Genomic DNA, 27137 nt, shown 5'->3' with positions numbered 1-27137 from the left:
TGCTACTAACTGCCACATGACTCCTTTAGAGTAAATTATTCCACGGTCACCACGTAACACTCGTTATTCTGTCAAGTCAAATTGGCCCCAGTTGTTTAATGCTTTTTTGACACGAAGGCCATGAGTATGGCTTTTAAAATAATGTTAGTTGACTACACCTAATAAAAAACATTGAAATATATGGAATTAACCAAATGAAAAAATATTTTAATGCAATTTGCCATAGGAAAAGCTAAATAGCTAATAGTCATCTTAGGAATTCCTACATAACAACAAGCAAGAACCGAAGTGCAGAAAATAATATGCTAACCCACACTAGTTTCTTTTTTCTCTTTAATTGACAGAAGCGTTAGCGAGGGTCTCCGTTTTGACTCGGCCAAACTACTTTCGTATGTCCGGATACAGGTCGCAATTCACAACCGATTTTTGTGAATTTTTGTGAGCAGGTTTAAGAGTTAAATGGAAATTAGTCTATCATTTATTTATTTCTTTTTTCAAATTGTGGAAATTGGCATAAAGAACTGAAGTGCCATTAGCGTTTGTATCACTTAAGACCATTGTGAGTAGGTACGCTGTGATAATAACTCAACGAAGCATTTTGTGTTTTTACCTTATTTAAGCTTATCAATCTTATCTCGAAGTCTACAGCTTACAGAGCCACATTGTAAGATGTTTTATGAAATAACAATCGTCGACTTTGTGCAAAAATCTCCTGTATATTTGTTTTTTAACAACTCTCTTGCCAAGACAACTTCATTCGCACTAAACTTGCATTTTCATGCAGATTATTTTATTGTATTTATTGTGACATTGATGGAAGTTTATTCCAGGAACTCTTGAAGATTTTCTACTTTTATTCTTTTCCAAAGGATAAGTTCTTGGATGTACTAGGTTATTGCTTAAAAGTTTGAAGGGAAAGTTTCGAGTTTGCGTAGATCTTGTTGAGCAAACTTGTGCTGTTATGTATGTAACATCTATTCATATTCACGCTTTCTACCTGCTCTTAAAATTAAAGTTATTTTGCGAAAATCTGGATGCATTAGTATGTATTCTTAAGTGTCTATGCATTTGTGTTCTGTGTGCAGAAGTTTGCTTTCGAGTATAGTTACAGAAAAAAAAATGTATTAACGAATTACAATATTACATGCCATGCCCAGGCTGCTATTGACTATGACTGATGAATTGGTGTTGAATTTCATTACAGACAAGGCACCAATGACTAAAATGTGGTAAACATTAACTGAAAGAAAAATGGGTTGTTGGAAATTGGAATCTACTCAGCTACAATAAGTTATTTAAATGTGCAACTACGAAGTGGTAAGTTCTCCTAGTTGTACGTAGTTGAGGAGTTGGTTGAAAGTGGTCGTCGTCGGCGACGGCGCGGCGGCGACGGCGGCGGCACCGGCGGCGGCGGAAGGCGTGCCCCGGCGAGCCAATGGCGCGTCCCACCCCCTCGCCCCGCTAGGCGCCCGCAACACCCAGCTTGTCAGTAGGTTTGTGTCCTTTTGGCTGACCGCATGACTCCGTATCTCGCTTCGTCGCTGTACTCGTTGTAACATACAGCACGCGCTTAAGAACGCTTCCGCCAGACGCTTCAAACTAACGCCGGAGTTTGTGAACTGTTGAAAGAACGTTTAAAGAAACTTGTAGAGGAGTTGGCAAGTTTGGGTGCTCGGGTGGCAGCACGACGAGCATAAGGTAATTGTCGGGTGCATGGTGGGCCGGCCGGCGCCCCCCGCGGCGCCCCCGCGCTCGCCCTGCGTCGCCGCCTCTCGGAGGCCGCCACGCGGGATCCTTATCAATGATTCATCTCGTATGCTCAATTTTCTCTAGATTGGACTACGTTTGTACTAGTACAGTTTTTTTTATGATTGATTCAAATTTGATTAAAGGCATGTTCTTCATGTTGACTTATGGCATGAAAATGTATGAATTAAAAAATGATAGGTAAAGTATTTTTAAGGCATTATCAACCGAAAATTATACGCATAAGGGATTAATTTGAGAAACAAAGGCATATTTTGTAAATAAAAAGGTGGTACATAAATATTAAAATTTCTCCAAGTACTCCGTTTCAACGATGTCAACTGTCAATGATGGTCCTTAAGAAATAAAATGGAGAGTTATGTGGAGCTTGAAATTTTCAATAGTCAAAGAATCGAAGGTGGTATCGCACACGGAGGGCTCGGAGTTAACCGAACTATACATATTCAATGCCGTTGCCGTCTCAGCGGATTACGACAAAAATCCAATCGCATTAAAACAGCGATATCAAAAAAAGTAGAAACATCAATTGTTCAAAATAACACAACATTTCCGTATTATCGCTTAGTGCCAGACAAATTAAAGAACATTTTTCTTGCAGAGTTTTCGCTGGCTCTCGAGGCTGGTCCATAAAACTTAACTACACGCCGTAACCGCGACTAATTATTAGGGCGGGTTTACATAACGTATTTATGAGCTCGAGATTTAACGGCAACGCCGGTCTCGGGTGGTCTGTTATCGTGCCATTAAAAAGTTGTCCTCTGCGGGCCGGTAAATAACGCAATATGAGCCGTGGCGGCAATATGGCCCGCGCTGCCGCTGCCCCGGCTTTTGTCGCGAGACAAAGCAGTGTACAGGCAACGACTACCATTCTTAATAATATAATATTCTTGATGCCCTGTCCAAACTAAGATCACAATTCGAGTAAACATGATGAAAATAGTTTTATTAATACTAGGTACGTATAAACAGCTTTTCTGTATGATATTCTTCACTCAAATTATCCTTACGAACGTTTAATAGGTACTTTTATTGATTAAATATAATATCTCAACCGTTTTCATTTCTTTTGGACACGAAACCGTCGTCAGTATTCGAAACATAAATTCCATAAAACAAACTGATCCATTTACAATATTTCAGAGAAATTGGTGAACCCGTTCAGCCTTGAAAGCTGAATAAACAAACTGAAACAATCTTATAATATGAGCAAGGACGGTATGTATTACGAAACTTGTAATAATATCTGAAGTTTATCTTTCTTTGTCACCCGATTTCGTAGCGGGTCGACGCGCGAAGCCGTTACCGTCGCCATGGCAACGGCTCCAGACTTGTACACGAATATGGAGGCACAAACTTATCTATGCGTATGACAAAGCTCTTCGCACGTTGACAGAAAGGCTATTTCAGCTTTCATTTATGTGCCACGTAAGTTTGTAGAGTTAGAGAAGGAAATCGTGTACAGGTCAACCAATTTGGCTTTTCCATAATAGAGATTTTATTGCGTCGACAGAAAGCCTATAATTGCCTGATTCATAACTGGTCTGGTACGAGTGGCAAATGGAGTGGCTATTCTATTCATTATTTGACACCTGGACGAAGTTTCTGCAGAATTTATATTCCTATTATGACGTAATATATCGAACACATGAAACTTGCTTAGCTGAGCTTAAATTTCACATGACTTTGAAGTTCACTTTTTTTTTTAGATGTTTATCACTTGAACTGTATGCAGACAAGCTCAAAGTATTGTAAACATTGTTTGCATTTATATACGATTTTTGTATTTACAGGTGCATTAGCTACGTATTTTGATATGTAAATTAAGGAAACTAAGGGGCTATAGTCCATCATACCAATACGTCGGAAAGGGACAAACAATTATTAGCGGCATCGTAACTTTAGTACACGTTTATGAATAAGGGGATAGGTCTTTTTACTGCTGCTTAATCTACTGAAAAATGTTAATGAATGACTGTTTGTTTCTTAATTAAAACAAAAAATTGGTTAGAATAGTATAGTGACATTTCAACTTTTAACTAACTCAGTATTTAAGTACAAACAAAATGCACTGCGAGTAAGTAAGTAATCAGTATTAAGTCTTCGTTCCCACCAGAGATGTGCTAGGATGCGTAGCGAGGGATGTGTTTGTTAACAGCCAATAGAATCACTTCATTTACCTATCCTCGCTCAGCGCAGCTTTAGTGTACAGTTTATATTGGTTACTAACACAGTCCTCGCTAGCCATCCTCGCACATTTCTGGTGGAAACGCAGCGTAAATCTAGAACAATTCTTTAAGTTCGAATACCACTCTTGCTAGCATATATTCACATTTCTAGATTGACTTCAGGCATACAATACATTTTTAACTTTTGATAAGATTTCATTATAACACGACAGCTTTGCATGCCATAAATATGCCACTGCTCTGCCTCATCATGCACAAAAACCGTAAGTGACATTCAAAAACGTTTCTCAATTAAATTGTTTACCGTTTTTTTCGGCACGTATTTAAGCGGACAGCTAAGTAACCGAATTCCAGCCCTTTCAAATATACGAATGGATACTGAAATTAATAGGTCAATAGCGGAGCCTCATAATATCCCAATACCTATCGCAATTTTACCTATGAGCTAATGCAATCATAGTTATTACTACAAGCAGACACCAAGTATTTATATTGTCAATTATAATTTTAAATATTGTGTTACGCTTCGTGCTGTGCACGGTCATGTCCCCGACGGAAGACCAGCGCTAGCCCAGCCAGGCTAGCACCATGCTGAGTCGGGACCATTTCGTGGCTTATATGTTATGTTTTTTTACTTATTTTTTCTTTTATTTTGCCACGAATAAACGCTCTCTACGCTACTCTACAATCTTAATACATGGCAGAGAATTTTAATTTTATTTTCTTTATTTAGGATTACCAACAGATAATACATCTTACATGCTCTTAAATCTATATGACAATCAGGATTGATGCTTATCAAATTATAGGTAACCACATTTTATATGAGTGTCTTCTACCAGTGAACATGCAGTAATCTTACGGTTAAATTAATTAGTACCAGTAGGTACATTACATTAACTAATGCTACGACTAGGATGATGTTAAATAGTTGATAACAATTATTCACTACTTATACAAATATTTTATATAACTATTTTATTAAGTATTTTAAGGCATCTGTGAATCTGTGGCGAATTACTTTGGGATATCCAGTGACCCATCATAAACATATAAGCGTTTACCCTGTTGCACTCAAAATGAGCCCGAGGTCCGCTTTGCCAACCTAGCTCCTGAATTGGTGCGTGAACTGTGACTGCCATCTGACCTTCCCACCCAGCGGGGAAACTAGGTCTGGGATTAGCCCGGTTTACCCACCACGTTTTCCTTCACCGTAAATAATTCACGAATACAGCTTAGCGATTTGTATATATTAAGATATTTCGAACCCTCCGTACTTGCAACCTTCCGTTTGAAAGGTGCACGTACTTATTACTTCTAAAGTCAACGCTTCAGTTTACGATATTAGATTTATTTTAGAGGCCAACGTATCAACATATATATTCACAAGTTCTTTGTCAATTTTTTGATAGGCTTGATTTCGTACCGTTTTTTTACAGTATAAAGGACAATATTGGGACTTATCTATATTTACCGTCGCTAAAATTATATATGCAGCCAAATGATCTTATTAAATGCCTAACTGTAGCTGTATCATATTTTAAAGGCCTAAATAATAATAAGCCCTAAAAAGTAGCAGTGCTGGTTCCCCTTCTCCGTTAGTGGTACCTGCCCGATTCGAAGAATGATTAAGACGCGTTTAAGATCTTGGAAAGATCTTTAAAAGATCGATAACTAAACGACATGTCAAAATTGACGTTTATTTCGATTCCGCTGTGATCCCAATAAGATCTATCTACTATAGAAGGTGGAGGTAAGGAAAGAAATCTCCATATACCAAAAAGTGTCATCAAAAAACCTTAAATAGGTGGCGCTACAATACCTAGAGTACTTAAACAAAAAAATCAAATCATAGACAGCGCACTTCACTCCGTCAATAACGCCTAGGTTCTTAGCTACTCTAGCGTTACTCTGGAGAGATTTGGAACTATTATTTATAGGTGACAGCTGGACACTTTTGCAACAGTTCTATCATAAGAGATTTCTCTCCTCTTAAACCCGCACTCCATACTATCTACGATATTTCTAACGTCAAAGTGACATCGGTTACCTGAGTCGAGGTGCTTCTGTCAATTATACGACATACAAACGATATCTAAATGAGAACTTATCTAAACCAGAAGTTATCGTTATAGTATCTCATTCTTCGAATCGGGCCACTACTAGCCAGAACGAAAAGTGAGCGTATACGGGATAAAAGTAGCAAGAACGTTACAAGACACTTCCAAACTTTTGATGTTTACACACTCCTGCGAGGATCTCGCTAATTTCTGGATTTATGAGTGTTCCTCTCAAACTCCATATGAATATGCTATCCTATTTAATCACCGAGTTGCGAATAATAACGCTGGGATATTAAACATGACTTAGAGATGAAGGGTTGTTCGTTAATTTCATGTTTAAAAACTAAATGAAATTATGAAATAATCAGGAAATTAGGAGTCACTTTCTATGATGAGCTCATAAATATATATTCAGTGTATTATAAGTTCATCAGCGAACGTATAAAATATCGAAGATTAGCTGCAATAAAGTTTGAAGCAGAGAAAATAATTTAAATACGGACCAATCACAACTCGTTAAAATATAACTTTATTTTTAGCTACCGTAACACGTACACAATTGGTAAATATTTAAAAAACCGGTGTCTTTGAGAAAATTACTTAATTCAAGCTCAAGAATGCACCCTTGAAATTAACAGAATCAAAAAACACGGTGTAGAGAACTGTAGCGCGTACTACGATAATGCTGTCACAATAATCTCGTAGACCGTACAAGTGCTACGGCGTGCTACGCGTTTAACGTTAAACTTTCGCGATATAACGAAATCATACAGTTTATAGGTGCGAGCGACCGAATCGTATCAATAATCAAGACCATAACTGATTTTAAAATGAAATAATCGCTCAGGTTGTAGTTTTACTTTAAAATTATGCCATCTCATCCGATTTTTCATATATTAATGATTGTCAATTTGAAATATTCCAAATTTGGAATCTACTATTCAGAGTAAATAACAGTTGAACCCTTTCTTAAATTTGAGAACTTTAAGTAAAATCCGTCGCGCTGACCTAGCTCCTAAAATTTGTGCAATAATGACAACTGCAGCTTAAGCGAAAAATCCTGCGTAAAAATCTCAGAAATCGATGTTTTGTTCTCGTAATAAAAATAAAAATCTGTGCCTCACCGTTTTGAGTTTTGCGTTTATTATTGCTGATTTTGTATGGTAGGCGTCTGTTTACGGCGAATTTACTTGGCCGTTTTTTTGCACTGTTTAAACAAGCCTAATTCTTATAGAAACAAGAATCTCAAAAGCAAAACGTACAGCCACGAGTACTGGTAACATTAAACCCATATAAATAAACATTATTCATCTGGGGCCAAAATCCAGAGATGAAAATATCGAGAACATTTGTATGAAAAAAGACCAATAATGTTTTCTCGTAATACGCCTATAATTTTCAAAAGATTATTTTTCTATTTACAGTCATATTTTTTCATCGTCGAACAGTTCATGCGCAGTGCTGCGGATTTATCCCTATTGTTCTATTTCTAGAACACATTCCTGCATATCACGAACACTAATGACACCCTTTGTTATTCATAGTTTAGTATATGCGATCTACATTCAGGACGCGGAGACCGTTGCATTTGCAGCTTGAGTAATAGAAATTGAAATATATATTAACGTTATACATAAGTATATAAAATAAAATGAGGTATACCAACCCTTATAAAATAAAAACTATTTAGCTATTCAAAATGGAAATCGACTGGAATTACTTTGGTAATTGTTGGATCTATTTCTTAATACGATACGAAACTGATTCTTACTTTAAATTAGACGCTAAACCAAAAATATCAACAAACTCTTTATTTGTCCTTGGTAAAAACGATACCCAACAGTGCGACCATGAGCACTAACTAAATAAAAGACAGTCTTTAATAATCAAAATTTGCACGAGTAATTTTAAAAAGACGTCAAACGCCCATGATACGATCATAAAGTGAGCAATTCTTGTATATATTTCGGGGATCTCGGAAACGGCTCTAACGGTTTTGATGCAATTTGGAGGTTTTCGGAGGCGAAAACTTGATCTAGCTAGGTCTTATCTCTGGGAAAACGCACATTTTTGAGTTTTTATATGTTTTCCGAGCAAAACTCTGTCTCTCAGATATTACTTAATTAATGAACTGGAGTTAAATACTCGTTATAACAACAACAAAAAAAACTTTAAATAGTTACTTAGCTCTTTGTACTTTCGGTTGTTCATACATCAATACATTTTCGTGTTCATTTTGTGTCGTTTTGCTAAACTTTACTTATCTCTGTCAAGCTTTTCCATGGCCCAAGTATACACGTATACAACCTAAAAAGAAATAATAAAAAACTCCCCTACATACATGCAAAAATATTTTCCGTTATATCACTATTAATATTTTGAGAATTTTTAAAACAAGCATCTAAAACAAATAACATTCTCAAAGCATTTTCCTTTGTATACTCCTTGGAGCCATTATTCAATGCGTAAGAGCAAAAAAACAACGAATCATCGCTCTGAATAGAGGGTATTCCTAGATCACCCGCCAGAACCAGGCCGCCGCCGAACTGTCTAGATATGCTCTCTAGAATATAGAACATTCAGTCCACATATCTATTCTACTAGTAGTATATGTAACAACCAAATGAGCCAAAATCTTGGCTAACTATTAAGCTTACGTAGTCTCAATTGTACTACGCGTAATCTGAGCATTTCTTTTTATGTTATTGTTACTCAGAGTGACGCAGAGTGACGAGCTTTTTCGATCCTAATAGGGAAAAGTTTTTATATATTTTATATGGCCGTAACACAAAAGAAACGTTCAAAAATGCACATTAAAGTTTGAGATTTTTTTTTCCTGTTGGGATGGCACATTACACAAATGAAAAATGATTATTTTAGAAGTGTTCGTCAATGAAATGTTTTAAATAAAACTATTATCATTCATGACCTGTTAAGATACTTATTATGTTATTTAAATTACATTAGCTCTTATAGGGTTATTGTTGCTCTATAATAGCGATCCTAAAGCAAAGAAGGCTCACTTGGCTTGGCCACGTATATAGAATGGACCCTACCAGTCTCCCACGTCAAGTCATGTTGGGCCAAATCGCAAACGCCAGGAGGCCGGTTGGACGCCCTAAGCTTAGATTCAAGGACTGCTGCAAGAGGGCCTTGATCTGCTTCGATATTCAACCTCACAATTGGGAATCTCAGGCTGAAATGAGGCCAGAGTGGCGTCGTGTTCTCAAAGCGGGTGTAGACAAACATGACAAGGACTGGTTAGAACCTTAGGCAGAACAGACTCCGCGCTGCTCGACCTCCCTTGGGCTCTCGTCATGTTTGTGATTGCTGTGGCACAAGATGCCGCTCTGGTATTGAACTCTTTCGTGATCGCAGACATTGCAATCAACCTCCCCGTAACACCTGATTTGACCCGACGCTGCAACAATCATCTGCTATAGATGTGGCGGCTAATTAGTTAGTAGATAAAATAATTAGGTAGTTGATCAATTACTTCCTTCATATGCCAGAATACAGCTTATAAAGTACAGTCGAACTGAGCTTTACATCTTTTTTAAAACTGATAAAAATCAAAAGAGTAAGTAAGTAAATATTCTTTATTGTGCACCATACAGTTAAAAATAGACAGGAAATGAAAAATCACTTAAAAGTTAGGTAACAACAGGCGGTCTTATCGCTAAGAAGCGATCTCTTCCAAACAACCACACCAGACACTTTCCAGACAGAAAGTGTATTTGTTTCATACAGCTTTAAAGTTTACACTAGTGACGAGCTTACTAAGTAAATAATGAAATTGAAAATTCGAATCGATACTTGCTAGTGATTACTTTGTAACCGACACATAACCACTCGTTAACACAAAAATGGTGCTCATGTTCTATTCGAATCTTTCCGCTTTAATAGAATTTTAATTTCAATTTCACACACAACGGCACACGTGGATTACTCCACCGCTTTCGAGTAGAATCGAGTGATTTTTTTCGATCGAGTCGACAACTCTAGCGGAGAGATTTTGATGCGCCGTTATTACACAGTCCGTTTGAATCGTATTGTGTGCGAGTGTTTCGAAACAAAAATCGGAAAATTTTGTATGAATTATTACTCTACGGAACTGCAGTTTTGCATTCTAGTAGTTATGGTTTTGCGTTTGAAAATCATGGCAGCCGTTCAATGTTTTCTAAATCTAAAACAGTTTGCATGTTTTATAAAAGTTAACGTGAAAATAGCATCATGCAAAGCCTGCATTTTAACGTAATAATAACTAGCGTATTTCTATGGAAATTAGGTTACCTTGTTGTTTATCGCAAGTTGGTATTTCGTTAATGCCTTGACGTCGGCCGACGTTACTGACTCGTCAACTGTCACCGCCGCCGATATCCTCGCCGGTAACGGAAGCCGCTCCGATAACGAGACGCCACATGTTACGCCGAGCTCTCAACATCTACACGAGGATAATAGGTTTGCGCTCACCTGTGGATAAACGCGCTCAGCTTGTTTCATATTTCAGGGCCCGTTGTGGCCAGCGCATCCAATTAACTTCAGTTGTCCGCCGCACGGCTCGTAATGCAGTGAAATATCGAGAGCTTGATGAGTGCCGCGCGTGTCTTTATGACCTACATGCTTGTACTCGCAGCAGGAAATCGCCATATTACGGGATGAGACGTCGTAATTAAAATTGTGCAATTAATTGCAACGGTAAACGGCCATGTTAGCGTTTTAACATCTCGTTTATACTTACCAGGCGTGCGACACAAAGGCTAGTTACGTGTAATTACGCGCCAATAAAATGCTTTTTACTTTGTTTGCAATACGTGCTTTCAGCTTTTGTATGTTTTTTTTTCTGTTCTCAAGTAAAAATTAGTGCAAGATATTGGACTTATTTTTTTTGCATTTTGGACTTTATACCCGTTGAAACAGGTGATGGAAAAGAAATGGGAGTACATACAAGAAATCCACATTCTATTTGTTGATTTTGCCAAAGCATAATTATGTCAGAGAGACACTGTATAGTAAAATTAGGTATGCAGTACTTTAAAGTGCCAGACAACTTGTTAAAAATTATAATTGTCGCCACCAAAGTAAGCAGGATGAGTGTAAAAAGCCGAAATGTGTAGAGTTGAACGACAAACATAAGATCATTGGAAATGCTGATGACTTGGAGCTATAGGCTCAAAACAAAAGCGACTTGGAGGCCATGGCTAGGATCGTAGAGTAGGAAGGAGAGCACATTGATTTCAGATTCAACCACCAGAAAACAGAATATATTCTAATGAAAAGGTGTCATCACATCAGAGTTAAAAGAAAAGACCTAGTAGTCGGAGCAACTACCTACAATAATTTAATAGTAAATTTTAGAATTATGGCCTGATGGTAAGCTATTACCAGTACTCATAGACACCCGTAATACCAGGGGGTTGTAAGTGCGGGCCTTTAAGATGAGATAGGGTTTCTTGAAGGTTTGAAGTTCCGAAAGTTCATTTTACAGTTTAGATGATCGAGGCAGGAAGTTTCTCATTATAATTTGGAAAAAAATGCAATATATATTAAATATTCTAAATTTACAATAAATTAATAAAGTTTCCGTATAAAACACCTAAAGCGGCAGGGGTCAAAACGCTCGATGTCAGGTGTCACTGCTGTCACTGTCTACAATTTGCTTCTGCAAATTTACAATTTCACAGAAAAGGTTTAGGATCTCCGATTCTGTGATCTTCCAGAGTGACCCTAGGAGATTCTATTGTTATCTAAACTGACGTACCGAAGGGAACTTGATCTGACAGTAGTAAATAGGGCCATAGAGGTGATTTATTGAAATGAGTGTGTAGTCGTTATCGTTTGTTTTTTTGTCGCACTTAACCGGTAACACAACCGATTATCTAGAAATGAACATAAATATCGCGAAATGGCGTAACTTAAGATTGTCAATCGAGAAATGAAACGTCCTCTAAGTTCCTTTTCCCTTAATATTTTTCTGGGAAAAAGCAAGTTGTTTTTGTAATTTACAGCTCTACAAATTATTAAACAGATGGTCTTAATTAAAACAAAGTCCCGTTCCAAGCACTGTTTATGCGTCGCGAGCTCGGAGATATCTCAACGTCGTCGTACCTATTGGACTATTCATTTGAACTTACCTTCTTTAATCACTTACCTAGATAATACTAGAGAAAATATCCATGAGTTATAATAAATAACTATTGTGATTGTACACTTTTGTTTGTGTTTGTCATTCATTCACCGTTGCTTCTGTTTTACTCATTTCCTCAAAGGTTAACTGGAAGAGATCCCATACAGGGATAAGTTCGCCTTTGTTGTTATAATTTGCGTCTACTTGTCTTTTTGCTCAAGGGCTATTTTTGATCAACAACTGTTTAGTATTACCTAGGTTTGACGCAAAATATCACACTCACTTAGTGTTTATTTTACTTGAACTTTACCTTTTCATAGATTCTTAGTCTTCTTAAGAACAAAATAAAATAAAAGAAATGCCTTTACCCAGCAGTGGGCCTCTTTTGTAATTGAGTCAACAAGCCAAAACATCTATCATATGTCCAACTGCTTGGGACAGGCGCAAAAGGCTTAGGATAGTCTCCGTATTAGACCATAACTAGACCAATGCATAAATATGTATTATCTATGCAAGTTTTGTGCAATATTTTTCTTTGGAGAAGAGCTCTGGTAAACACGTTATTTTCGAAAAAATCATGTAAATTGTATACAATAGATTATTCAAGACGCAGCTGATGGAAACGTGATGCACATGAAAATTTAAATTCCCCTCGTGTGGTTCACACGAATCATGAATACATGTTATAGGTAAATTTCACGTACCAACATAATTATCTAAATCGTAATTGGTTGTGCACTAGCTCTAAACCGTAGTCACGTGTTTGTGCGAAAGACATTTACTAATAATTCGAATTAAATTGTCATAATATTAAAGGTAGTACGAGTATGTATTTCCGTTTCTAAATGCAACCCTACATCGTTTTAAACTTGGAAATAGTCCTTAAGCTGTATCGAGTTGCATTGCCATCAATCCGTAAGTGAATCTCGGAACCGTCGCAGCTGCAACTGATATCACCTGACGATGTCGTTTGTCCCCGTCCGACTGGGATAATGGCGCGCTCATACTGCCAGCGGATTTAGGATAACTAACCTTTCCTATGGCAGTGTTAACTTGTGTTAGTCAGGATGGTCATTTGTTGGGTTTTAGACCTCAGAAATTTTATAATAAATTCTTGCAAGGGTTTCCAGTCTATTCACAATTAGAAGATTAACAACTATACGCAAATTCGTCATCATGTAACTCATTAATGACTATATATAATTTTATCCTCAATATCATCTATTTAGAGGATTCTATTCGATAAAAAATATTCAGGATTTTAGTCTTGTTCTTAAAAATCTATTTGTTTCTATCTATTTGTGTGTTAAAACTATTTGTGACCGAAAATGGCAAAACGACCCACTTTGTCGCTTGCAATAAGGACGCCTTGATAGGTTATTCGTATAAAGATATATGCAAATCTCGTTCTTATGGCAAGCGACAAAGTGAGGCGTTTTGCCGGTTTCGGTCACATTTTTTCGTTATTTAGTAACGAACATTTGAACATAAAAAATACACATTTAATAAAACATACAATAAGTAGGAAATTTTTCAATATAGTTACAAAGCATTTAAGTTTGAGTTTGAGGACTTTTATTATAATTTTTCCTTGGAATATTTTTTTTATGTTAATTTGAATTACTCGTACGGCTACCTATAAGTATTCTAAAGTTTTTATTTGTTTAATGTTTGCGACACATTAGATATATTTGGCGCTACTTGTCGTGAATTAGTTAGCCCATTCTGTTGCCTAAGCTTAGAGAACCGCAACCCATGAGGCAGCGAGAACGAGCATGTCCGATCCACGCTGTAAAGTGCAGTCGTTAATTAATCTAACGACTTGACGCCATTAATGCCTACTAAATGGCTGAATGGTCGTTTGTTTACACCGGCGCGATGTGGGAATTCTAAGGCTCCGAGTTTATGTCAAGTATTTAAAAGTTATGGATGTTAGAATGAAATTTAACTAGCGGTAATTATTGTGCTATTTTTAGAGATTGTTTAATATATGTCTGGTTTCTACACACAAACGCTGAAACGCTGAGGTACACTATGAAAAGAGGACCATTATATTTTTGGTGCAAATGTTCAACAATTTCCGATAACAGAAGGTATGGTGCAATCAATCCAACAATGCTATGTCAACTTTTGTTCTAACTTCGCAAGAAAGATTGTATTATGTTTTTAAATAAAAATAGATACAGATCTTTCTTATTCATATACCTTTTTTTTGTTTTAGTGACATTGTCTCTAAAAAGTTGCATTCGTATTGTCTAATTCTGAGCAACAAAATCGCAAGGTCCACGTGTTTACGTATTCAGAAACTCCGCCGCTTGATGATCCAACTCGAGCCAAGTCCTTTGTCTCGGCGAAAGCGGATTGGCTCCGTGCGGCATATAGCTCTCTATCAGACGTCAAGTGCTTTATTGGAGTGGCCTGCCGAATTTACACTCGGCGGTACAACTCGAAGCAAAATATACGTAGGCGTGTGCATATTTGAATTACTAACGATCAATATGGTTTATGTTTAGATACATGGGACAGCAAACTTTGTTCAAATGTAGATCGAATGTCAATTTTTGATTTCGGGTCGGTAAATTTTCAAAAATTAATGACAGTGTCAAAAATAAGAAGGATAAATTCTTTATCTGGTTTGATTTATCGACCGTATTAGATTTACGCAATGTATAAGCAAAATTCATGCTAAGTTTCATGCTTTCTGCCAGATGGCGGAATCTATCTACAATACTATTGAATTTAATTAGGGCTCAGACCCGTACTATTAGTAGGTTATAATACTGTATGTGTTGTAACAGGTAATAGTTTAAATTTAAACTGCGCATACTTATTACCAAACCTGGGATAACTCGGGGCACTTATACTAAAATAACGTAGCAAAATATATAATCGACAATTAAATATATCGATGTGACGGTCAACATCTAAATGTTCTACAAAATAAATATTTTATACAAAATCACTTTGTATACTGCTTCTTAAATTCTAAAAAGGTGTTTTTTGGAAGATTTTTTATTTTATTTTTGCCAGGTCAGTATTTCCACGTTGGCATTAAATGTTTTTCTATTCATTTTATATCGTTATTTATTATTTCTTAAACATTACTCCATCTTCATTTATTGCTAAGAGTACATAAAAAGTGAAATTTACCTGAAGTCATAAAAATACCATTAGGTATATAAACCATTTCGAGACAAACCTTATTTATTTTATAAAGTATGCCTGAAAGGAGTTCTTTATCAAAACTATTTCGAGCATTTTTATTGAGCACGTGTATTATTATTTAATATACATCGACATATTTTTTATCGATATCAAATCCCTACAATGTGCCCCGAACTGTCACATGTTTGCTTATTACGGTTACAGTTATTAACAGGTTAATATTTTGTTAACTTTTAACAGTTACATTATTTTCAAATATGTTATAATTTGTATTTTATTACGTGATGATCATCAAGTATCACTTACAGTTGGTATGTATGGCGGGGCGGCATCTAAGGGTAAATACGTAAAAGATGCAGGTCGAAGTCCAATTCGTGAAATACGAGTAACAATTTAAGAGGCCGTTATCGATTTTAGTAGAATAAATGTCAAATTGATAGATTTAGTCGATGAAGTTGTACACCTTTTGTTAACCCTTTTCCAGGCATAGTACGATTTATCGACCACATATGCGCCATCAGAATTTCAACTTTTAGCATTTCGATTTAAGGTTCAAATTAGATTACACTTTCAGGAAATGTTACTTGTCTTCAAATGAATCATCAAAACTGGTTTAATTGGAATATATTTGGATTTTTTAGGAAAACCTTGTAGATTGGTGCGGCCTGGAAAAGGGTTAACTATTAGAAATAATAAGTACTGGTTTCTATTAGCACGTCTTATTATCTTTCATTTAAAAAAAATCTTTTTTTTTTAAATAGCATCATTTAATTAGTAATGATTTTTTTCCGATGGACGTTTAGGTAAACGCGCGTAAAGCACTGATTTTGTCGATCTTATTTGTAAAGTTTGGACTGCTAAACATGGTAATTTCGTATTACATATATCCTGTACTTCAACTTTAATACATTTACATTTGATGGAGTGTAAATGAAAGTTAGAAGAAATCAATTTTCTCCAGAAATTACTTCAAAACAAGTGACAATTTCTCTGAAAATGGAATTAATTTCAACATAATTTTGATACTTAAACAATCTACAACATTTGATGAAACTCTTCTTGTACACCATTTTGTATCATTAACCACCATATTTTTTTAATGAATTTGTAAAAACTGTCCCTTCTCGTCACATATATGGACGCAGGCTTATGACCTCATTATTAAAAGACAAGATGAGAAGACGTGCTAATAGAAACCAATCTTGTTATTTAGATACGAGTATTACGTAACAAAAGGTGTTCAATTTTATCGACTAAATCTATCAATTTTACATTTTTGCTCTAAAACGTTACCGGGCTCCTAATGATGAAGAATCCTCAGCAAGCTCGGTTCTCCATACAAACATAGCTACGCTCTCATTATAAAGCGACTTGCTAGTTTGCTATAAAACTTTATACTTACAATAGGATAAGGTATATCTAGACCTGCAAGTGTATTTGCCTGTTAAACCTATTGATACTCCCAGTGTAGTCGATAAAATCTATGACGATTTGAAACGGATAGTTCAGTGGTCCTCCATAAATAGTTTAGTATTAAACCCTCTCAAGTCAAAATTCATTGTATTAGGCTCTGATAAGCAAAGACGTGAGATTATTGGTTGTAACTCTGTTATCAAAATTGGTGCAGACTGTATTGATCAGGTCACAGAAGCTAAAAACCTAGGCATTCTTATGGACGGGAAACTGAAATTCCATAACCATGTGATAGACATTTCGAGAATCTGTTTTTATCGACTTAAGATACTATACCTAGTTCGTACATTTTTATCTACAGATGTAAGAATTGCTCTTTGTGAATCTCTAGTCTTATCTAAACTTAATTATGCAGATACCGTTATAGGGAAATATCTTCAATATAAAACGAAAAAACCCATACAGCGAGTGCAGAACGCATGTGCTCGATTTTGTTTCTTTATACCACCCAGAACTCAAATAACTCCTTACCTTAATAACAGCGGGCTAATGAACATGGAGTTGCTTCGTTCTCTGCATTTCGCATATATGCTATTTGGTATTATTAAGTCATTGACACCCCAGTATCTATCTAAAAAGTTACAGTTTTCACAGCGGCCTGTTCGAGAAGCTAGTCGTCTTACCTATCTGCCTAAGGCACAACACAGCTGCATTTCGTGGCAGTTTTAGATATTCCGCTACGAAATGCTGGAACAATATACCGCCGCCCATACTAAACTCGCATTCAATTTTGTCTTTTAAAGTAAAATACAAAAAAGTACATTTAAAATTTGCAGAAATCGGCTCCAAGTGCCAATTCCAAATTTAACCTTTATTAAGTTTTTATTATTTTGATTCCATAGAACCACGGGATAATTTCTAATTAGTCCTACACATATGTAAACACATAAATCTATGGAAACACATTCCATAGATTTAAGCAATCTTGTAAGCATCCTGAATAAATTTATTTTCTTCTTCTCTTTCTTCTAATTAGTTTATGTAGCTTCAAATACCATAGTTAAATAAAATACAGCGAATTTAAGTTATTAACACAAAACTCGTTTTTGCCGTAAACTGGATCTATATAAACTAATTACAGGACTAAGTAGATATACCTCGTGTAAGTGCAAAGTTTCATTACAATCCAACTCGTAGTTTTAAAAGGAGAACGAAACTCCGTTTGTATAGGAAGGCGAAATTCGGCCGAGCTAGCTGGGTATATTTGTTTATGAATTTGATGATACAATTTTCAAGAGTCTAATTCAAAAATAAACGTTTAATTTTCGATTTAATATCCTTGTAACATGTCTTGTAAAAACTTATTTCAGGGATAAAAAACTTTTACTTACAATCAAAGATTTCGACATGTCGCCCGAATAGAAACTTGCTTATTTATGTCTTGGGCTGCTTTGAGAGAAACTAATAGCAAAGTTAACGAGCTAACATATCAGGAGGCCAATATATTTTGTTTGCATAAAGGCTTTGCAACCACAAAGTTCCGCAACTTTGCTACAGTATAAATACAAGAATCAGTATTTTAACGTGATAACGACCGACATTATAGTTTATGCACCATGTGTATTATCTTCTTTAATTTGGGTATGTTACTAGATGATAATTAAGTTTGATTTAACAAATCATAATTGCATGTTTTGATGTCAGGGCCATAATTTTTTTTAATTTTTTAAGTTGTTTTCGAATATGTACACCTGTCTTAAATTACTCGATTATGTAGTCTATGACAATTTTCTTTTATTTCCAATGTCTTGATACAATTGTGACGTGAGAAATCCAATTAATTTATGTACGTAAATATTTAAACAGAGAAATGAGAACAAAATCTAAGAATATGTGGTCATAAGTAATAGTTATGAGACATCAGACATCATGCCTTAATTTATAACGATATGCATGTCGCAGTCATTTGGTTAAATTAGCCAGTTAAGTATATAAATCAAGGTATACATAGATGTGATGGTATAAGTGGTAGGTAATATTTATTAAAGAAGTATTTGGGCGTCCATACATATTTACATACAAGCTTTACATAAAAGCAATTGTTTTAAATGTGTAGATTATTGCATTTTTATACCGAAACATTCTCGTAAATAAGAATGCATTAACTCTATTAATCAATTTTAAGGAAATATTATTTTAGGTGAATAATACATGCTTATAAACAAAATTAAGAACTTATTAAGAAGTTATTTGTTGTTAAATAAAACCATATTTATCTTATAATTGCTAAGAATATACCCAAATTAATAATTTAATTGATATTATGAGTTTGATGTTTTTCACTTTTTACGTCTTTCATTACCTAAACATACACTTGAAATAACGAAAGAAAAAATATTACCAATAGTATCTCAGACTATCGTTGATACACAGGATAATAGTGAAGTATACCTAATACATTGTCATTGACTATGGATCTAATATACTACTCAAGTTATACGCCTTATATTGCGGTGCGGTAGCCGGGAGAGCGTAACGAAAACATTTTTCATAAAGCCTGTACACATACTTGATATATAATTTATGGCGACAGCTCTACGGCCGCTGCTCCTTGAATATTGATTATATGAAGAAAAGTCCCAATCAAAAGATGAACTGCTTATGTTTTTGAACTGTTACGAAGGATTTTTTTATTTAGACAAGTAAATTTAATCAACATTTATTTTGATAAATATGTTGTGAATTAATTTTGCACAGAAAGCTTGCTATTGAATCAGATTACATGAAATTAAGTATGCCATGCTTTAACTCGATTTGAATATTAATTTGTATGAAATGTAAATAGCAAATAGGTAATACGTGTGTACACGTGATATGTTAGTAACGCGTCAGTCCACTTGAGGGCTCTAGTGAGGATTAGCCGGCCGCACACCCGAATAACTCGGAAGGGAAGATGTATATTAACTCCTATTTAAACTATGTACATAATCGGTATTTGCATGACTAGTTGGCTTGAGCAAATGAGCATGAGCATGTTAATTAGATCATTGCTTATTATTGTGATAAGGACCACATTGCAGCTTAAATAAACGAGACTTTGATATGTTTAAAAGGATAATGAATAGCATTATTCTTTAATATAAGTAGAAGAGCTAGAATACTTTTGTAATCATTTTATATATATATATTGGATTGTAGACATAATTATTTGAATATTATCACATTATCTACTTAAGCTTATATCAAACGAGCAACACGATAAACCAACAAAAGTGAAATAAAAACTTAAATCATGTCAAATACATGTCAGGTATTGAAACGAATAATGCAAATGACCATAAATGAAATAAAAATACATTTCTAAAAGGGGCGCCATTTCCCGCATCTTGACACCATTTATTATAAAGATGCCAGATCGAACGTATTAGAAACGATTTGTTATGGGATTTGTAACAAAGGCTAACAAGTGAAAAAAAGTAAGCACTTGAGTGTAGATGATGGCAATTGCCCTTAATATACGAGTAGATTACGTAGGGAAACAGGGAGAAGACTATCATATTTCCTCGAAATACAAATATAAATAGATAATGATTATTATTATAGGACCGTCGATGAAGAAAGTTCCTTAATAAAGGTAGTTCCTCAATTTCAATGTATTTATTTAAAGCAGTGATAAACAAAATATCCTTTCACCATACTACAGGCAGTGCAAGGGATCTACTTTTTCATTACAATATCACAGTCTAAACGTGTAAGCACACGTGTGAATCCAGATTAACGTCGTTGGTGAAAGTAGGCTTTAGTGATTAAAAGGACCGCATGCACGAAACTATGTTGTTGATGAATACAACCAATTAAGGGGCGGTGCGGGTGACGCACTCCACAAAAATTAGCCAGCGCCGACGTGATCCGAATCCTAACTACGCAAACATAATTAAACAGAGTTATTTACTAAGCTGAGTTGGGTTCGCTGATGTTAAAAAAGTTGGAGTACCCTTTGACAGTTCCGCTGAGCAGCGCAAGAAAACACAGATTGACGGTTGCCAACAATGGGACCAATTTCAATTCGTAGTTTATAATTAGGAAAAACATGAAGTTTTGTTTTGTATCACTTTATACACTGACTGGGAGTTATGGGGACCAAACCTATGTTATAACTATAAACACACTGAAAAAATAAAATGTTTAAGGTACCTATCACGTTCAATAATTTTAATAACAGGCATGTATACGATCACACTTTTGAAAATTTTAATTAACAGTTAGGCAAACAAAAATTCAAAAGGACCAACAAAATTGTGTATAGTAATTCTGTAAACGGGTATGGAAAAGTCAAACAAACAGCGCGAACATTGTTTGCCTTATCGTATATATCGGCAACAAATAAGCCACTCGCTTATTCCGAACCATTTCAAAAGTCCTAATCCAAACAAGCGTTTTCAATCTTGTATTCCGACAAAGACCGGCCGGATCAAGGTGAAAAGAATCAAAAGGCGCATTGTGATCTGAAGGGACTTTTTAAATAAGTATTTGTGATGCTGCCTTAACTTCATTCAGTTGATGTCACCCAAATAGGTAATGTTAATTAGTTTTTTTTCGTTTTGACTTTCTAAGGGAAGCGTTTTTTACCCGCTGAAAATTTATACTTAGTGACCTCTGACATTATTTTCCATGTAAAAAAATACTTTACATATTAAATGAAACAGTAAACAATTTGACCTGTTATTTAATTAAGCTCAGCTTTATTCAAAAAAATAAAAGCTATTAAAGAAAACGCACTGGTATTTTTTTGCTGATAGTTGACATCGTGAATAAACTTCTGATAATAAACATTGGGCCGTTAGTTCATTATAAGCCACAGTTAAAGCGGGCGATGCAAACCATATTTTGTAGGAGTTTAATTGTAACGGCGAACAAGTCGCGGTCGTTGCCGGAACCAACATAGTTCTAATACAGGTAGCTCGCGACACACGGCGGAGTACTGCGGAGAGCAAATCAAACTGCGGTAACACGAATACCTTTTACTTCGTGACCTATTTAAATGGTTAGGTTTTTACCACACCTGCTCGTAAAGGCTCTCTTGATTGTTCAAAAACAGATGAGAAAATTGCGTTTTATCCACATGTGTGGCTAAGTAATTTGATGCAAATTTTTAGTTGTTTTCTTGTGTTGGCTGGTAAAATTTACTTTTGAATGGTGAATTTGAATGATAAATATTTAACAACGATCATTTGGATTTGATTATGTTTGATGTTTTACAGTTGGTATTTTCCTCGAATTGGTGTAATGAATTTTTTTATGTTTCACTTGGTGGCAAAAATATGTTTAACCATCGTGCCTTGAATCCTCGCCAAGTTTAATATTCTACTTTTCCAATCACCCACTGCACTCGTGGCTCAATTTAGAAGTCTGTTAAAAAATGGGACGATTGCCTGTCATCTAAATCTTGAATGAAAAAAAATTATCTGATTTACTAAGGCGCTGTAAAGCTGAGGGCGCCCCTTTTTACTGAAAGGTCTTCATTGCCCTTTTGGGTCCCCACAATGAATAAAATTGAGTGTCGACCGCGGCACTCTTATGGCTCGAACTTAATGTCGGCACGGAATCTCACAGGTATCTATGCTGCACATTCCGTTGTATAGTTTGGGAAGTTATTCACAACATTGAATTAAACTTCAGGATTTAGCAAATTGTAAGTCTAACCGACTGATGTATTTTATGCAACAAAATAACAATAAAATAAACAGCTGTACAAATTGAAATCAGTTGAATTATTTTATCTTTACGTACAGCGAGCTGCATAAAGTGCATAATTGCATTTCAATATTATGAATGGAATTAATTCATTAAGTGGCCATGTACAGTCGGGCTGCTGTTATTATATGGCTACTGGGCGACTAAATAATATAGGTACCAAATTTAGATAGTCCATGATAGTTACTAATAGATACTCCATCTTTATGAACGTCTATATGAGATGGATTCGTAGCCGTTACAGATCGTAGCACGCTCGGCATGACATGTCGTAGCTCTGTAGTTATTTGCATACTCCATCATCATGCGCTACGTGTTCATTCTGCGAGAGTTTCGTCCTTCTTAATGCCATTTAATATTTGGGTCACACTGCAGATTTCAAAATAAAAGTTGGAACTCCCGGTGACAACAGCGTGTGTGTGTATAAAAAATAGATTTATTACACAAGATAATAGAAAAAGAGCAGCCCTTTATGCGGCGGATAAAAGGCTATAGAAACTTCATTGGTATAATTATGGTCATTATGGTATGGTTGCTATGTTTGATTGGTAGAGAATGCCACTAGTCATTAAGTTTGCCATTTGTACATTGTTGTATATATGATGTGCAATAAAGTTTAAATAAATAAACAGCTAGAAACTTTCAGAGCAACCTTCGTAGAATGGCTGGTGAAATAAACAAACAGTGATAATGGGCCCATTCGAATGTTAAGATACGTCAAATATTAGGTCTATATACGATATGGGTCGGATATTTCAGTGTCAGAAGTGAAATTTCTTCAAACAAATACGTCACTTTTGACACTAACATATCCAATCCATATCATATCTAGACCTAATATTTAACGTCTCTTAAAATTCGAATCGAGCCGAATAGCTGTTAAAAATGAAAAAGTTGACTTATTTGTTTCAACGAGATTAGCTATTTCTCGGCATTTTGACGAATAACCCATAGTCAGCTCCACTAAATCTTCAGCACAGAAACAATAACGGAAGATAGCGACGGGCGCATGAAGCTGGAAGCTACACTAATTAACAAGGAAATAAGTTATTGTTGCTCGAAACCTGGCTGAGCTTTTAAGGTTACAATACGAGTAGGCTGAGGAATACTGCTGCAGCGTTGACTGTTCCTCTATATGATTAAATGTACAGGCAGAATGACGCTTACGCTTAGATGTGATTAAAGTATGCGAAAGAGAAAACGTCGCTTAGAAATAAATTAAAAGTGGAAAAACGCACTGTCTTGGGTGGAACTTGAAAAATTAACACAATTACATATTAAGAATTGAATACTTCTAATGACATGACGTTCTCGCGCTTTTGATTTTTGGTAGACAATTTTTTCATTTTAGATCTGTGATGTGACTGATAGAACGGTCTAATTGCAACAACGCAATTTAAAGAGATAATTGACAGTGACATTGCCCACATCATCGCTGCAGAAGTAAAGGTCCGACCACACCGTTGCTTAAAACACGGTGTTATACGATGTCACCATTTTTCCTCGACCAACTCGACTAGACATCTCCATTGCGCCTCGCGTGGCCGCAACTTTAAGACAAAGTTTGGTTTTGCGAGCCACATTAGGACATTTCATAATCCGGATAAAAATGGTTAATGGAGTCGCCATTGCCATTACGGCAAGGAAGATTGAGAACAGTAACGTTGCTGTAGTCACCATCCGAATGTAACCAGTACACGGCCTTAAACTGATAGATTTATTGTAGGTATCCGTATGCGCTTGTTTCATTGCTTTCAAATACTTCAAATTTGATTTTTAATTAACAAGTTTTTAATATTGCTAACATCAAGCGCTAAATGCATAGCTTGCTTTATTTTTCTCTTAATTTTTACTTATAATTAGTAGCAGAAACTACAAACAAGTCTTGTTGATAGTTACCAAAAAACATAGTTACACCTTTTTATGCAAATTTAAAAATAAATAATTGTTTAAAGTCAAGGTATAAAAGAGTTTTACTTTTTTTGTTAAAATACTGACGTTTATAATTGAATAAAATTGTATATGTAATTTTTGAAAACTATTTAATAATTATTTCGCTCAAACTTTAGTTTTTTCTTCGAAAGTATGATGAAAAACATTGTGTGTAACTCGAGTCTTTAATTTCCTGCAGCCTGCGGTTGTCGTTTACAATATTTTACTTACCCCCCTCGTTGCACAATACACTAGGTATAACATACCTATTACGAAATATCGTAACAGTCTATATAGTAAACACCCCTATAATGGAACAGGCACCAGTAATGGGATGGTATAGACAAATTATGTAAGACAAGTATTTCCCATCAATTTTTAAACGCTGACAACATTTTACCATAAACAAGAAGAGCTGCGTAAGGGCTTAATTTTTCATGGATATTTGTTACTTTTAAAACTAATGACGCTATACATCCCATGACTGGAGTAAAAAACCATAGTTTTAATTGGTTAATAATATTGATACCAATTGCAGCAGCTTTTATTAAATACATAGAAAACATAGAAGACGAATTGGACATTTAACTTTTAAAGCATAAAGCGGTAGAAATTTTACAGATGTCGGTGAAATATCAAAAATACTTTAAATTGTCTCTTAAATGTCCCATGATTGGTGCCGTTAATATAAAGATATTAAATGAAATGTGTGTGTCACTTGCTCTGTTTTACCCATAATTTTCAAACGTAATAACAATATGTATTAGATTGTTATGTCATGCTTAGCGCTGCTGGCTTAATATAAATATTATACGGATAGACGAGGTACTACAGGGCGTTATTAAAATCGTTATAGGTTTAAGTGTTTTATGGATTTCGAGAAACTGCATATTATCAGGGAAACTTAACTAGTTGAGTGACCTGAATCTGAAAAAAATGTGACAAAATCAAAATATTTATATTATCAGCATTAACATTAAGTACCTAAAAAAATCTATTCGGGCATGACACTCTTTTATATGGTACTTTTCTCCCCATAGATATTCGATCTAAATTACGCGAGTAAAATGAAAACATATTGAGACAAGATGTAATTTTATTATAAAAACAAAGAAATAAACATACATAATAAAATAAAACTTACTAACAACTTAAACTAAAGATAAAAAATTTGGCCCAAATCGCCGTCAATGGGCAAGGTGCCTAGGCTAGGTGTAGGCTGGCCGTATTTCCCCGCTGTATAGCGATACTTATACGCTGTGCGAAATAGTGGCCAGCCCTCTGATCGCCCGAGGCCTCTATTAGGCGCGCCGACGAATCTTTAAAAAGCCGACGCGCACTAAACATATTTAATACTCGTACCTCCCAAATTAATTGCCTGCTGATTAGCTTTACTTAGTTTGGGGCTAGGTTGTCCAGTGTAAGATGTCCACTAATATTTATTTATAGATTCAATAAAATTAAAATATATGCTACAATGATTCCTGACAATTTAATTTTAACGTGTTTTCCACTATTTCATTGCTCAAAACTGATTGCAATAATTGAATTACGGATCCAATAAATTCTACTGTTTTAATCAAACATTAGTAATAACACAAACAGCATGATTAACCTAGTCTACCCGTAAATGGAAACGATTTGCACCGGAGACCATTTTCAAAACTAATATTTGACCGGTATTGTTAGTGAATCGGACATCAACCACTAATTTGGTTGATTATTGTACAGATGTAAAGGTTAATAATGTTCTAATGTTTATTGTTGGAATATTATTGTACGTTCACACATTTAATAAAGGAATAATTAGTAGAGCATACCGAATATATATGCCAATATATTTTATATCATTTAAATAAATAAATAAATATTATAGGACATTATTACACAAATTGACTATACCCTAATTTATAAATTCCATCAAATCTACCAAGAAATGTCACTGTCACAATGACATCTGTCAACGTCAGTATGACGGACCAGATGTCACCAACCTTTTTGGAATAATAAAAAATATTATTATCTTACTGAAGGTGACGAACATAATAAACCGTTTTTGTATGGAATACAGAAATTACGTCAAAATATGTGACCGAAACCGGCAAAACGTCCCACTTTGTCACTTGCCATAAGGACGCCTTGACAGGTTATTCGAATAAAGATACAAGCAAATCTTGTCCTTATGGCAAGCGACAAAGTGGTACGTTTTGCCGGTTTCGTTCACTCCGTTTTTATACCTTTAATGAAACGCTGCTAACTGTATAAATTAAGGGTTTTTGTTCAATGTGTTGCCTATACTTCGACTCTTAGATGTTCCATATGTATATAGGTAAATATTTATTCACTATACGTACAAAATTACATTCAAATGTATCGTCTCTAAGCAATTATAATTTATACAGTACAAGACTTGCTCAGTTGGGAACTAGAGTATTTTTAAAACATGCTGAGTACGGTGACAAGTCTCATCTCCATACAATTTATAATCTTAAAATGCCAAATCTCGCAAAATTGTATTGAGATGACTTCTGTTCTTTTCTGAAAACCCTTTCTGTTTGAATAATACTATTTTAAGTAGCAGACCGAATGCCGTGAAGTGACAACTTGACTTGACAAGTGAGTGTCATGGCCGCCATAAATCTATCATGGTAACCATAAGGGCGTATTACACTATCCTGTAGTTGTCGTTTTCGAATTTACGTTTTAAGGTATAGTAATAATACTAATAAT

The 27137-nt window shown here is 35.3% G+C and overlaps 1 long non-coding RNA gene across 1 annotated transcript in view; it reads left to right on the top strand.

The window, feature by feature from the left end:
* Positions 1-1238: 1238 nt before the first annotated feature.
* Positions 1239-27137, top strand: part of LOC133533385 (uncharacterized) — a 247009-nt gene continuing 221110 nt past the window's right edge. The window contains exon 1 of the long non-coding RNA XR_009801865.1: positions 1239-1698. This is a non-coding gene — a long non-coding RNA (uncharacterized LOC133533385). The remainder of the gene's footprint in view (positions 1699-27137) is intronic.

This window comes from Cydia pomonella, unplaced genomic scaffold (genome assembly GCF_033807575.1).
Source record: "Cydia pomonella isolate Wapato2018A unplaced genomic scaffold, ilCydPomo1 PGA_scaffold_161, whole genome shotgun sequence".
Taxonomy (NCBI): domain Eukaryota; kingdom Metazoa; phylum Arthropoda; class Insecta; order Lepidoptera; family Tortricidae; genus Cydia; species Cydia pomonella.
This window is presented reverse-complemented; position numbering and strand designations above follow the sequence as displayed.